The 12,765-nt window shown below is 41.2% G+C and overlaps 1 protein-coding gene across 1 annotated transcript in view; it reads left to right on the forward strand.

Annotated features, from left to right (window-relative positions):
• Positions 1-849: 849 nt before the first annotated feature.
• The window catches only part of LRRN1 (leucine rich repeat neuronal 1), a 35,136-nt gene continuing 23,220 nt past the window's right edge, over positions 850-12,765 (forward strand). Inside the window, exon 1 of the mRNA XM_014063992.2 lies at positions 850-1,265. The gene's annotated coding sequence lies outside the window, so the exon portion shown is untranslated. The remainder of the gene's footprint in view (positions 1,266-12,765) is intronic.

A 12,765-nucleotide genomic window follows, 5' to 3' on the forward strand; every position in this document is an offset into this window, starting at 1 on the left:
AGTAATTCCCCAGGAACATATTTAAAATCGGTTTATCAAGTATTATTGGTGGTGGGTTGTTTTTGGTACACCAGCCTCTCTCATACAGTAGGACCGCAAACTGCGCACTAGTTCCTTGTTTCCTGAAAGCAGTTATCCATAAGGCTAACAACCCCCTCCCCCAAAAGGACACCGCTGCATGCAGCGCCTAATCCTACGCCTTCTCTCATTAAGGTATCAGTCTTTCCCCCCTTATCTTGATTCCTATCATAAATAAAATCATTTTAAAGCGACCCACCCCCAGCCTTCTTCTGGGACGCGGCGCAAAGCAAACGGTTTGAAAATAACCCAAAGTCCCTATCCTAGAGCACGTGAGTGTGTATATATATATATAACGCGCGCGCGCGCGCGCAGGTTAACGATAAGCGCGCGTTCTCCCTCGGTCAGCTTTGTTCGCCTTTGTTGCCTCCCTCGCGCATTGTCTACCTCCAGCACAAAACGAGAGGAGCAGCCCCCACCCGGCCCCCTCGTTCAGGCCCCAGGGCCAAAGACCCGGAGGGGAGGAGGTAGCGGGGGAAGGGAGCAAGACGGCTCTTTTCTTTCTTTCTCTTTCTTTCCTTCCCTCAGCCCCTCCGTTCCCACAGGCCAAGAGCGGCACCCGGCCCTATTAAGCCAGGCGGCCTCTTCCTCCTTTGTTTCCAGCCCGTTACAGATGGTGTCGGCCTTAAGGGTCTCTGGTGTATTGAGGCGCGAGGAGGGGGTGGGTGGGTGGATGGAGGCGCGAGGTGGGGGTAGAGAAGCCGGAGGGAGGGCAGCCAATGGGCGGCCGGCTCGTCAGCTGACTCGCTTTGCTTACACCAGCTGCACGCCGGCTGCGGGCTAAGGCAAAGGGAGCTTTGGAAAGGAGGCGGCAGGAGGCAAAGCGGAGCGGATAAGCAGCGGGAAGAAAGAGAAGAAAAGAAAAGAAGGCGATTAGGGGGGAGAAGACTAACCAGCCGCGGCTTTTCCGTGTGGGAATTACAGCGCGTGGAGAAGGAGGAGTGGGCAACGCCTGGCCGGCGCTCCCGCTTTTCTTGCCTTTTCGCCAAGCATTTCAAACTTGAACGGATGGAGCCGCAGTGTTAGGCATCTTTCGCACCATCTCTTGCTCCAAGGGTGGTGGCACCTGTACAACCCCCGTTTCTCCCTCTCCCCCGGGAGGGGAGTATCGCTCTGGGGGGCTCTGCATGGGGAGACCCAAAGAGCGGTTTCCCCCTCATCTGCCGCTTGTGCCCTTCCCCCTTTAGGTAAGTGCTGATTTCTGACCTGATAGCGGGGCAAAAGGGGGAGGCGGCGGGCTGGCCGGCAAGGTGTGTTGGGGGGGGGGAGTTAACGGAGAAGTCCGAAGTGCGATGGAGTGAGTGCAAGAAAAGGGAGCGCGTGGCTGTGCCAGGAGGAGGTGGGCGGGCGAGCGAGGGAGCAAAAAACTGGGAAACGTGGGGGGGGGGCAGAAAAAAAGAGCTCGGTGCCCTCGATGCATGTAAGGTGATGGGTTTTCTCCGGGAAGGAGCCGTGCGCGAGTTCCCCGAGGGACGCGAGCGAGATGTGTGTCACCTAAGCAGCAGCTGCTGCTTGTTCTTTGCAAAGGTTTTGTCGGGGGACTCCGCGCTTGGAAGACTTTCGGGAGCGAGGCGAAGGTCCCAAACGCTCCCGAGGCTGACGGTGGCGAGAAGAACGGTGAAGGGCCGGCTGAAATGATTCGCCTCCCTTACGAAGAAGCAATAAAGGACCCCCATTGCCCTTTTGCTTCACCGAAGGGGAAATGGAATCGGGGGATAAGGTGTGTGCCTGCGGGTTTCAAAGAGTTACTGTCTTCCATCCAGCTGGTGGAGAGTCTAAAGGGAGCTGTTCCTGCCAGCTATAATTTAGTCCGGGCAGACAAAGTGTGGAAAGTTTGCCAGCTAGTGTCCTTTGTGATGGGAGAGAAGCAATGGTGGCTCCTTCCTTTCTTTATTATTTTTTCTTCTTCTAAAATTCTGGGGAGCTGGATTCCTGGTCTTGAAGGTTTCAGCCTAAAGACTGATTCCTCCTCCTTTGTGGAAAAAAAACCTCCCCATGTGGTCTGCCTATTGTCCTGTTTGCACATTGAACCATTTTATCAATATCCAAGAAAGTTGTCCAAAAAATTCCGAAAGTTGCCTTGGGGTATTATTATATGAGCTGTCCAGGAGGGATGTTTCTGAAGCTCTTTTGGCCACAAAGATTTAAGCAAGATTGTTTTCTAGAAGGTCATGTGGCATGGACTTGACTTTAGTTCTTTCCTTCTCTAAGATGTATTTTGCTTCTGTGTTTTGCAACTCTCCTCCTTAATTTGCCCCTTCTGCTTTTTAATGAATTTGCATTAAAAAGCCTAATAAGGTCTACCCAACTGCAGATTCCATTTTAGTCTGGGGAAAGAGACTGGTGTTGCCTGTCCAGGGACCAGCATGTGTGTCTCCATAAATATCTGATTTGCATGCAAATGTGAGTGGACCCTGGCAGATGTCTTGCTCATCCATTCACATGGAGGTATTTAAACAGACAAGGAGGCTTCAGTTTAACAATAGACCTTAAGAAAATGGCATAAAGGCTCAGTGTGAGGATTCCCCCCCACCTTTCTGCTTAGAAATTTATATGGCTTTCTCTCTTTCTACTGTATAGTATACTTTGTACTGTATACTCTGGGGAATATTGTAACTTAACTGATTCCAAGTTGCCTTTAAAGTGCAACTTTAACTTTCCAAATTTGTTGAAATGATCAGGAATGCTTAAGAGGAGGAGAAGATAACATCTGCCTATGAACTTGCATGCTTATAGTGTTATGCAGAAACCAAAACCTGAAAGTCAAGTGCGAGATTTCTCAAAGTGAGGACTTTAGGCCTTTCACAAGATCACTTCCGAAGGCAAAGTTGAGGAAGAGGCCTCCATATTGAAAAAGAATCCAGTTCCAAAGAAAGCTTTTTCATTTTAGCTGAACAAAATTCTAATTATTCTAAAGAAGACAAGAACTTAGTAACATATGGCTAAGTGTAAATTTTAGTTTGGGCTGACCAAACTTTCAATCTTCATTTTCCAGTTCTTTCTTTTGTTTTGCCTAATATTATCAGTGTACAACCAATTCTTTCCTTGATAAATGAAGTAAGCAGAACATATATTTATTTACTTTAATTTTAATGTAATGTTGTCTATGCATTATTTTCAGAATGTATATAACACTTTTTCAAAGTAATTTTTACACAAGTATTTGTGTTGTTCTTTAATACTGTGAGACACTTTTACCTTCGTCCTGAATACATTTTCTGTTTCATTCTAGTAGTTTTTGTACGATCCCTCTTTCACTTATGTTCAAGATACTGACCCCAAATAAAAGATATAAGAAGCAATCTTTCTTATATCCAAACCAGCTAAGACAATATCCTAAAAGGTCACTTTTTAATGATGACCTTTTAAAAAACGTTTATTTAGAGAGTTTATTTATTTAAAATTAAGGGAGAGTTTAAGGTTTTCCTTCACGATTCCTAGACATGTGTTAGTGTTTGGCCTGCATATTTCACCTTTTGATATTGTTCAGCCCTGTTAGATAAAACCATGCAGTCTGGGCTGCAAGTGAATGTGGATGTATATGCCTCCTTGCACACAAGGCACCAGTTGCTGCCTCTTTTGTTGAGCTGTATAGCTAAAATAAAAGACCCCATTTACCAAGAAAGCAGTTAACCCTTCTGGTCCAAGGCTGTATTGAAGAAGTCTACACAAAGAGCTGGGGAAGGAAGACCATTGTCTTAGTCATGACATTGTTGTGTGGAAAAGCACAACAGATGTTGTCTGCTTTTTTTACATGTTTGAGGGATGCTGAAATCCTGCTCCCTAGGAATGGATCTCAGTTGAAGTCAATGAGCGTTTCTTCTAAGTATACTTTTATCGAATGACTTATGTCCCACTTTGTTATGAAAGTGAGCATTCAAGGTGACTAATGGGATGCAAAAAGTTTTAAAACCCTATAACATTAATAAATGGGTCATTAAAATCAATTACAAATCAAAAGTCTACCGAAAGAAGCAAGACACACAGATGGTCTCTGTGTTCAGTGATCTCCTTTTTTGTGACAGACTTAGCCAACCGTTAATTCTCCAAGTCCAGATTTGCCCTCCAGCTTTCCTCTATTCCTTTTAGATCAACATTTCCCAGCTTGATGGCCTTCAGGTATTCTAGACATCATGTAGCCTGAAATAATATGACCAGCATTCAGGCATGGCAGGAGCTCTAGTTTAAAAAAAACATATGGAAAATTGGGAAAAATCTTTCTAGAAATAAATGTTTGAATCTGTGGCACCTTATTTGAAGGTCGATTTTCCTCTCCTAATTAGACCATAATCATGGAGATGGTTTCAGTGACCTAGTACCTTTATTTTACTCTTTTTATAATAAATATACAATACTTTTTTTTTTTTTTTTTTTATTGGAAATTTATATGCCGCCCTTTTCCCTGAGGGGACTCAGGGCGGCTTACAACAATAAGGGAAGGGAGTGCGAGACAAGACTTAAAGAAAAGAATCGTGATTAAAAGAAAATTAATCGTAAAAACACAACATTCACTCAACATTCGGGCGGGGTTAGAGTAATCCTATCCCCAGGCCTGACGGGATAGCCAGTTCTTGAGGGCTGTGCGGAAGGCCTGGACTGTGGTGAGGGTACGGATCTCCACGGGGAGGTTGTTCCATAATGTCGGAGCTGCAACTGAGAAGGCTCTCCTCCGCGTAGTCGCCAGTCGGCACTGGCTGGCGGATGGAATTCGGAGGAGGCCTACTCTGTGCGATCTGATGGGACGCAGGGAGGTAATTGGCAGGAGGCGGTCTCTCAAATAGTCAGATCCACTACCATGGAGCGCTTTATAGGTGGTAAGTAAGACCTTGAAGTGCACCCGACGATCAACAGGTAGCCAGCGCAGCTCACGGAGGATTGGTGTTATATGGGCGAACCGTGGTGCGCCCATGATCACTCGCGCGGCCGCGTTCTGGACTAGCTGAAGTCGCCGGATGCTCTTCAAGGGCAGCCCCATGTAGAGCACATTGCAGTATTCCAGCCTAGAGATCACAAGGGCTCGAGTGACTGTTGTGAGAGCCTCCCGGTTCAGGTAGGGCCGCAACTGGCGCACCAGGCGAACCTGGGCAAATGCCCCCCTGGTCACAGCCGACAAGTGGTGGTCAAAACTCAGCTGTGGATCCAGGAGGACTCCCAAGTTGCGGACCCTATCTGAGGGGGATAAATTTTGCCCCCCCAGCCTGATTGATGGAACATTAGCCAAATTTTTGGGAGGAAAACACAACAGCCATTCGGTCTTTTCCGGGTTGAGTACCAGTTTGTTAGCTCTCATCCAGTCTTTAACAGCCTCAAGGCCCCGGTTCATCACGTCCACCGCTTCATTGAGTTGGCACGGGGCGGACAGATACAACTGCGTATCGTCCGCATATTGATGGTACTTAATCCCGTGCCTCCGAATGATCTCGCCCAGCGGTTTCATGTATATGTTAAATAGCAGGGGGGACAGAACCGAGCCCTGCGGCACCCCATAGGTTAGGGGCCTCGGGGACGATCTCTCCCTCCCCACCAACACCGACTGCGACCTGTCCGAGAGGTAGGAGGAGAACCACTGTAAAACAGTGCCGCCCACCCCCACCTCCCGCAGTCGTCGCAGAAGGATACCATGGTCGATGGTATCGAAAGCCGCTGAGAGGTCGAGGAGAACCAGGATGGACGCATAGCCTCCATCTCTGGCTCTCCAGAGATCATCGGTCAATGCGACCAAAGCGGTTTCAGTGCTGTAACCGGGCCTGAAGCCAGACTGGAAGGGGTCAAGGTAGTTAGCTTCCTCCAAGGTACGCTGAAGCTGTAAGGCCACCACCTTCTCAACAACCTTCCCCAGAAAGGGGAGGTTGGAGACTGGACGATAGTTGTTAAGAACTGCTGGATCCAAGGACGGTTTCTTCAGGAGGGGCCTCACCACCGCCGCCTTAAGCGCGGTGGGGAGGTGTCCCTCCCGAAGAGAGGCGGTAACAACCGCCTGGATCCAGCCTCGTGTCACCTCTCTGCTGTTGGCAGTCAGCCAAGAGGGACACGGGTCCAGTATGCAGGTGGAGGAACTCACAGCTCGCATAGCCTACAATACAATAGATGTCCAGAAATCTTTCCTTTTGTTGCTGCAATGATGTTAGTTCATGGCACATTTTTACTAGTATACTTGTTCATTTCTGTGTTGGTAGTTAATGTTTCTTGTCAGAAACAATGAAGTTTGTACAGGAATGGAGTTTCAGTAACATAATGCTTTTAACTCCTGACTATTGAGATGAGGCAAGTTCTTCATGAAAATGGAATGATAAATTCCATGTAATGTGATAGTGAAAGTATGTGCTTTATTATTGGCTTCATAAATTATAAAGGGGCACTGCAATTTAATATAGTATAAAAGCCACTGCAATTTAATATAGTATAAAAGTCATACATTGTTTCTCTTCTAATCTGAGTTTCCTAAAGTTGAAAGAAGTGATCAAAGTAGTCATCTCTGAAGTTTCATATAATCATAAAAATTCCTTTTTTGGAAATAATTTAAATAAATGAGGAAGTTAATTGATTTATTTGACTAGCTTCCTGTAATGCATCATAAGGAGATATCAATATCGCTTTGGCTAAATATATAGCATACAGTCCAATAGAAAATTTGGTTTGTTTTCTATACTTGACTTAAGCATAGCTGAAATTAAGGGGGGGGGGGGTCTACATTTCTATTCTGGACAGTATTAACAATAGGAAATTCCCTATCCTTTTAATTACTTGAATCCTAGAAATTATTAGAAAAAGTATGTAATTTGAGGCTGTGGAGGGTTTCTAACAATATGGCTTTTATTGTTAAGCATCTATCTATCCATCTATCCATCCAATTTATAAACTCCCCATCTTCCTCAGAGTTTAATTTGCTTAAACTTTATTAGGCCCATTTAATTTATAACAAAGGAAGAGAAAATGTGAGCTGGGTGAAAACTTCCACCCAAACTTTCATTCATAGTCAATTAGAAAATACCGTAGATACCACATAAACAGAAGTAAAGGTGATGAATATTTTGAATAAATGTTTCCTCCACTGCTGCTTTAATTTACATATTTTTGAAGACCTTTAGTTAAGAAAAAACAAGTTGTAAATTTAAGACTGAGGTTATACCAGTTTATTCATTTATTTCTTGGAATTATATCTCACCTTTCCTTCAAGACTTTGGGGTGAAATACATACACAGTCCTCCATGTTTATCCCCCCCAACAACTTTGTGAGGTAGATTGAGCTAAGAAATAGATTGGTTTGAAGTCATCCAGTAAGCTTTGTAGCTAAGGATTGATTTGAACCTGTGTTTTCCAGTCCAACATTTTTACTACTATTCTACACTGGTGCATTCATAGATATCATTCCTTCTGGCAAGCATGTGATCCCCACAGCTGTCCTTTCATTTGTGTATAAAACAAGAACATTGGTGTTATTTGTAGGTTACCATAGTTACATGAACAATATATGTGTGATGCTTCATCCATCCAAGCTAAAAAGGGTTTTCAATTCTGCGAGTGAAAAATTATACAAAGCAAGGGGGGAAATTAGATGAAAGGTAGCTATAAACCACATATCTCAACTTTCTTCCTTTTTTTACTTATTTTTCATAATCTCATTGTGCTTTTTTCAGTTCAGAAAAAGTTAATTGCAACCAACCATCTAATTAAACACTTTATCCAAAAGGATGTTGTATGTTCCAAGAACTTGCTACTGCTTGATAGATTAATGTCCCTGACTATTTAATTCAATATCTCATCAGTTGATGAACAAATTTTGCAAAATTCTTGATTTTAATTTGTAACTTTACTATGTGGCTATAAGTAGATTGCCAATATAAAAATAAAACTGTCTTATACAGGTAGTCCTTGACTTACAACAGTTCATTTACTGACTGTTCAAAGTTACAACGGTATTGAAAAATGTGACTTATGACAGTTTTTCATACAACTGTTACAGCATCCCTATGGTCACATAATCAAAATTCAGATGCTTGGCCACTGATTCATATTTATGATGGTTGCAGAGTCCTGGGGTCATGGGATCCCCTTTTGCAATCTTCTCTCAAGCAAAGTCAATAGGGAAGATTCACTTAACCATGTTATTAAACTTAATAAATGCAGTGATTCATTTAACAACTGTGGCAAGAAAAGTTGTAAAATGGGGAAAACCTCACTTAAATGTTTCACATAGCAACATAAATTTTAGGGCTGAGTTGTGGTTGTAACTTGAGGACTGTAGTGGCATTGTGAAAAAAAAATGAATCAAACATAAACTTTTCCATTTTAAAAACTTGTGTAAATAAGAATGGTTTCTTGTTACTTGCATCTGAAAATGGGAAAGAGGAAAGAAAACATAAGATTAGGAAGATTATTTGAAATGTTATCTAGTAAATATATTAAGTGAGAATCATTTTTTTGAATTCAGAATGATACGAAAAACTTTCCTAACTATTTCCTTTTCTGTGCTATCATTAAAGATATAAAACTGGTTGAATTGATTAAAAAGCAAACTGAACCACATTACAGTACAAGATGTTGTCATGCTATTATGCTGCTAATATCCCTGGGATTCTGAAGTAATTAGTTGTTTAGTTTCTTTAATGCTAGCTAATGGAACAATCAGAACATTAACTTTTATATTTCGTAATGTGAAATTATCTAGTAGATATCTGCTTGTTGTGAAGTTTAAACTTGTGTTACTGAGTTTTTGCTCCCTTTGCTGAATTAATTTTAATTTGGAATGAAATAATAGATGAGAGATAAAAATGTCAGTAAGATTAATGGATAAATCTAAAACTGGGCATTGAAATATTGGAAATTTAATTTAACTAATTGCTTTAGAACAGGTTTGCAAATGCAGCCATGATGGAAAACCAATGCCAGTTAAGGCCATTTTATCTTTTCAGTGAATGAAGCCATTCAGAAAAACTTTTGGGCAAAACCCTCAAGCCCCACAAGGCAGGTCTTCAGGGAGTAGTTTACTACTACTTTTGAACTAAATGGAAGAATATAAAAACAGACATCCATAAAATCCTTATATTCAAAAGGTTCATGGTATAAATCATTTATGTTCATAATCTTCATTACTAATGTGTATCACAATGCCCATTTTTTTCTGTTAAAAGGCACAAATGAATAGCAATTGTTAGATTATAATTTAATGGAACAGTAAGATGCATAACATATTGGGAACACTAATCAGTTTAGCAATAGCTCTTAGACTTATAGCCTGCTTCACAGTGCTTTACAGCTCTTTCTAAATGGCTTACAGAGTCAGCAGATTGCCCCCAACAATCTGAATCCTTATTTTACTGACCTCGGAAGGATGGAAGGCTGAGATAATCTTGATCCAGCCTGCAATACTACATTCTAACCACTGCGCCACCACGCAGAGTGATCTGATTCAGTAAAGTAATTCATATTTTACATGGTTTGTTAATTGAACATATTATACCACCGATTATTAAGAACGGTTATACATTACAATAAATCAAAACTATTGTTAAAGCAAGAATAATAACTATTGTAAACACTTAAAATCAGGAATATAAAGTCTGATTTAAAAGTTATGACTTGGAACTTTAAAAAGTCAGTAAAGAGGGTAACGTTCTGAATGTTAGTGGGTGCATTCTAAAATCTGGAATAGCAACATAGACAGCTTATTGTGACATGAGCCCAGGGCCGTGATGACAAACCTATGGCACACATGCCAGAGGTAGCATGCAGAGCCCATTCTAGACATGTGCACTGTTGCCAGCTGTTCTTCCTGATGTTTGCACATGCCGGAGGTCCAGAAACCCAAAGAACAACAGGTCTTCAGGTTTCCAGCATGCGCAAAGACCAGCTGCCAGTGCGAATGTGCATGACAGAAACCTGAAGGCCAGGTAGCATGCGCACTGGCCAGCTGGTCTTCCAGCTTCCGGGACTCTGGAACAGACACGCAAGTTCCAGTTTGGGCACGGTGCCAAAAATGTTTGCCATCAATGGCCTATGGCAACTATAGGTGAACTGGTTTAGATTACCTCAAGGGTACATGTAAGTAATATAGTCCCTAGTAAAGGTGAGCAGTTTAAAAATGAGATAGTAGGTAGGTAGGTAGATAATGATGAATGGCTGATGATCGGTAGATACAGAGAAGCACAGATAGATAGATTGGTGGAGGGGTGGGCTTCCTTTGCTTTATATTAGGGTTACATTCTCTTTAAAAAAAGAATTGGTTAAAAGCAAATCCAGATAAGGTGAGATCTTGAAAGAATGGAAGAAAGAGGATGACAGAGTATGGTGTCAGATTTGGTAATTCCAGCTCCATTGACATCTGTTTCATAAATTTTACAGCTCTAGTTTTGAGCACTACATTATCCAAATACTCTTGGTCAAAAACAATCAGTTGCAAAATACTGAATTCACATAAAGCAAAAGTGTGTAAACCAAGGGGAAGACTTACAAAAAAAAGTATCCTCTCAGGCTTAATTCAAGTGCCGTAGGGCTTTGATGATAATAACTGCATTTTGTGTCTTGTCCAGAAATAAATTGGCAGCCAGTGGGCTTGAAAGATAATAACTAACATTTTGTATCTTGTCCAGTAGCAAATTGGCAGTCTATGCAATGCTTTTAGCACTGGTATAATATGGTGTCTATGAATTCTTCTAAAGATCAGTCTGAAATGTATTAATGGAAGTTTGGAACGAAATTAATGGAATAAAAGCAGCCTCTATCCCATAGCCCATTATGAAGTTGGCTTAACATGGTGAAGTTAACTTGTTACTTTCAGAAGCAACCACTCTTTTGTCAACCAGGGGACATTAAAGATTGGACTAAAATTGTCTGGCTCCAAGAGATGTAATGCAGATTTCTGTAGTAGTAGTCTGATAATTGTCTTCTTTAAACAAAGTACCTTCATCTTCCTCAGAAAAGCATTGATGATGTTAAAATTAACTAAGATACCTTTCATAGCTTAAAAACTAGAAGTTGCAAGTTATATTTGGATGAATTTGGAGGAAAGGGATTATAATATTCTTTTCTATGTTTGCAAATGCCAAAAACTGAAACTGCTCTTAACTAACTGTATAAGAAGCATTATCAGATAACCCCAATAAACTAATGCTGCATCAATGGTATGATCCAAACTGGTTTGTATGCAAGTAAGTTTATTCAAAGCCACATGCAAAAACTGATTAAAAATAAGCTTCTAAGAGTTCAGTAATTACATTTGGGGAAAAGAAATGAGGACATTAGTCCTCATGGCACAAAATTACTCAACAGAGCATGCTGAGTTTAGAACATGGTAAAGAAAACCTTTTTGCAGCAGCAGACTTTAGAAACTTCATAATGAGATTTATGCTGAGCCGTCTTGGAATTAACTCTTTCTCCATATCTCTATCGATCTATTTCATACTTCAACTTCCAAATTTAGTATAAAGATCTTTGAAGTAGATCACAGAAGTCACCTACAAGTCTTATTGACACCTCTACCAAGTTCTCTATTTTCGGTTCCAAGTAGAACATCAGCGATTAGTAAGACTAACCACAACGGCATTCAGACATCTAAGTCATGTATTATGGTTTTAGTATACCATCATATTATGATCACCACCCTTTCAAGAAATCTGACAATCTATTCATGATTGTGGGGGAAAGATTTGAGATATCCCTGTCACTTGACAACCAGAAGAAATTAAACATATAGTCTACATTGTGTTTTAGTTGTGCATCAGAAGAGAGAGTTGCACAAAAGAAAGATGATTCTTAATTTAAGGTGGTTAGAGAATCATGCAGATTTCTATAAAAGGCCAAACTCTCAAGAAAAGGACAGAGCCTGGGTAAGAACACACATTTATATTACTCTGAATAATGATTACTAATTTAAATTAACTGCCTGTAAAATAAGGTACCCGTGTACAAAATTAATTAGTCCCCATCTGCATAGTTCAGGCTTGCATACACAAACCATTCTCACATATACATATGCAAAGGGAACTACATACAGAATCTATCCCTCCTTTTTGGCAGAAATTGCAGAAGGAAGAGAGGAAAAAGAATGGCTCAGATAGGCAAAGGAAAGCAATAACTAAGGAAAGGGAGAGAAGGTAAAGTTAAACATTGCAAAGGGGTTCCCATACATCCACCAAACAATGATTCCAAAGCATCTAATTTCAGGCTTGTCTTCAGAGGCATTCCTGCTTTGCAGCAAGGATTGTACAGCCATTTATATTACATAGTACAGGTAGTCCTCAAGTTACAATTGATTGTTCAAAGTTACAACGATGCTGAAAAAAGCGACTTATGGCTGTTTTTATAAGTATAATCTTTATTGTCATTGTACTTAAATACAACGAAATTGGTTTTCACACTTAAGTCTTAAGACTCCCGCAGCATCCCCATAGTCATGTGATCAAAATTCAGACACTTGGCAACTGACTCATATTTATGACGGTTGCAGTGTCTCAAAGTTATGTGATCACTTTTCGTGATCTGATGAGCAAAGTCAGTGTGGTTATTAACTTAACATCTGCAGTGATTCACTGCAGTGACAATTGTAGCAAGAAAGGTTGTAAAATGGGGCAAAACTCATTTAACAATTGTCTTGTTTAGGAACAGAAATTTTAGGCTCAGTTGTGGGCATATGTCAAGGACTACCTGTATTATTTTGTTTTCAACAGTTTCTCCTTATGTGACATGGTC

Source organism: Thamnophis sirtalis, unplaced genomic scaffold, assembly GCF_051295495.1.
Source record: "Thamnophis sirtalis isolate CommonGarterSnake01/CBP01778 unplaced genomic scaffold, rThaSir2_p1.2 scaffold_3, whole genome shotgun sequence".
Classification (NCBI taxonomy): Eukaryota; Metazoa; Chordata; class Lepidosauria; order Squamata; family Natricidae; genus Thamnophis; species Thamnophis sirtalis.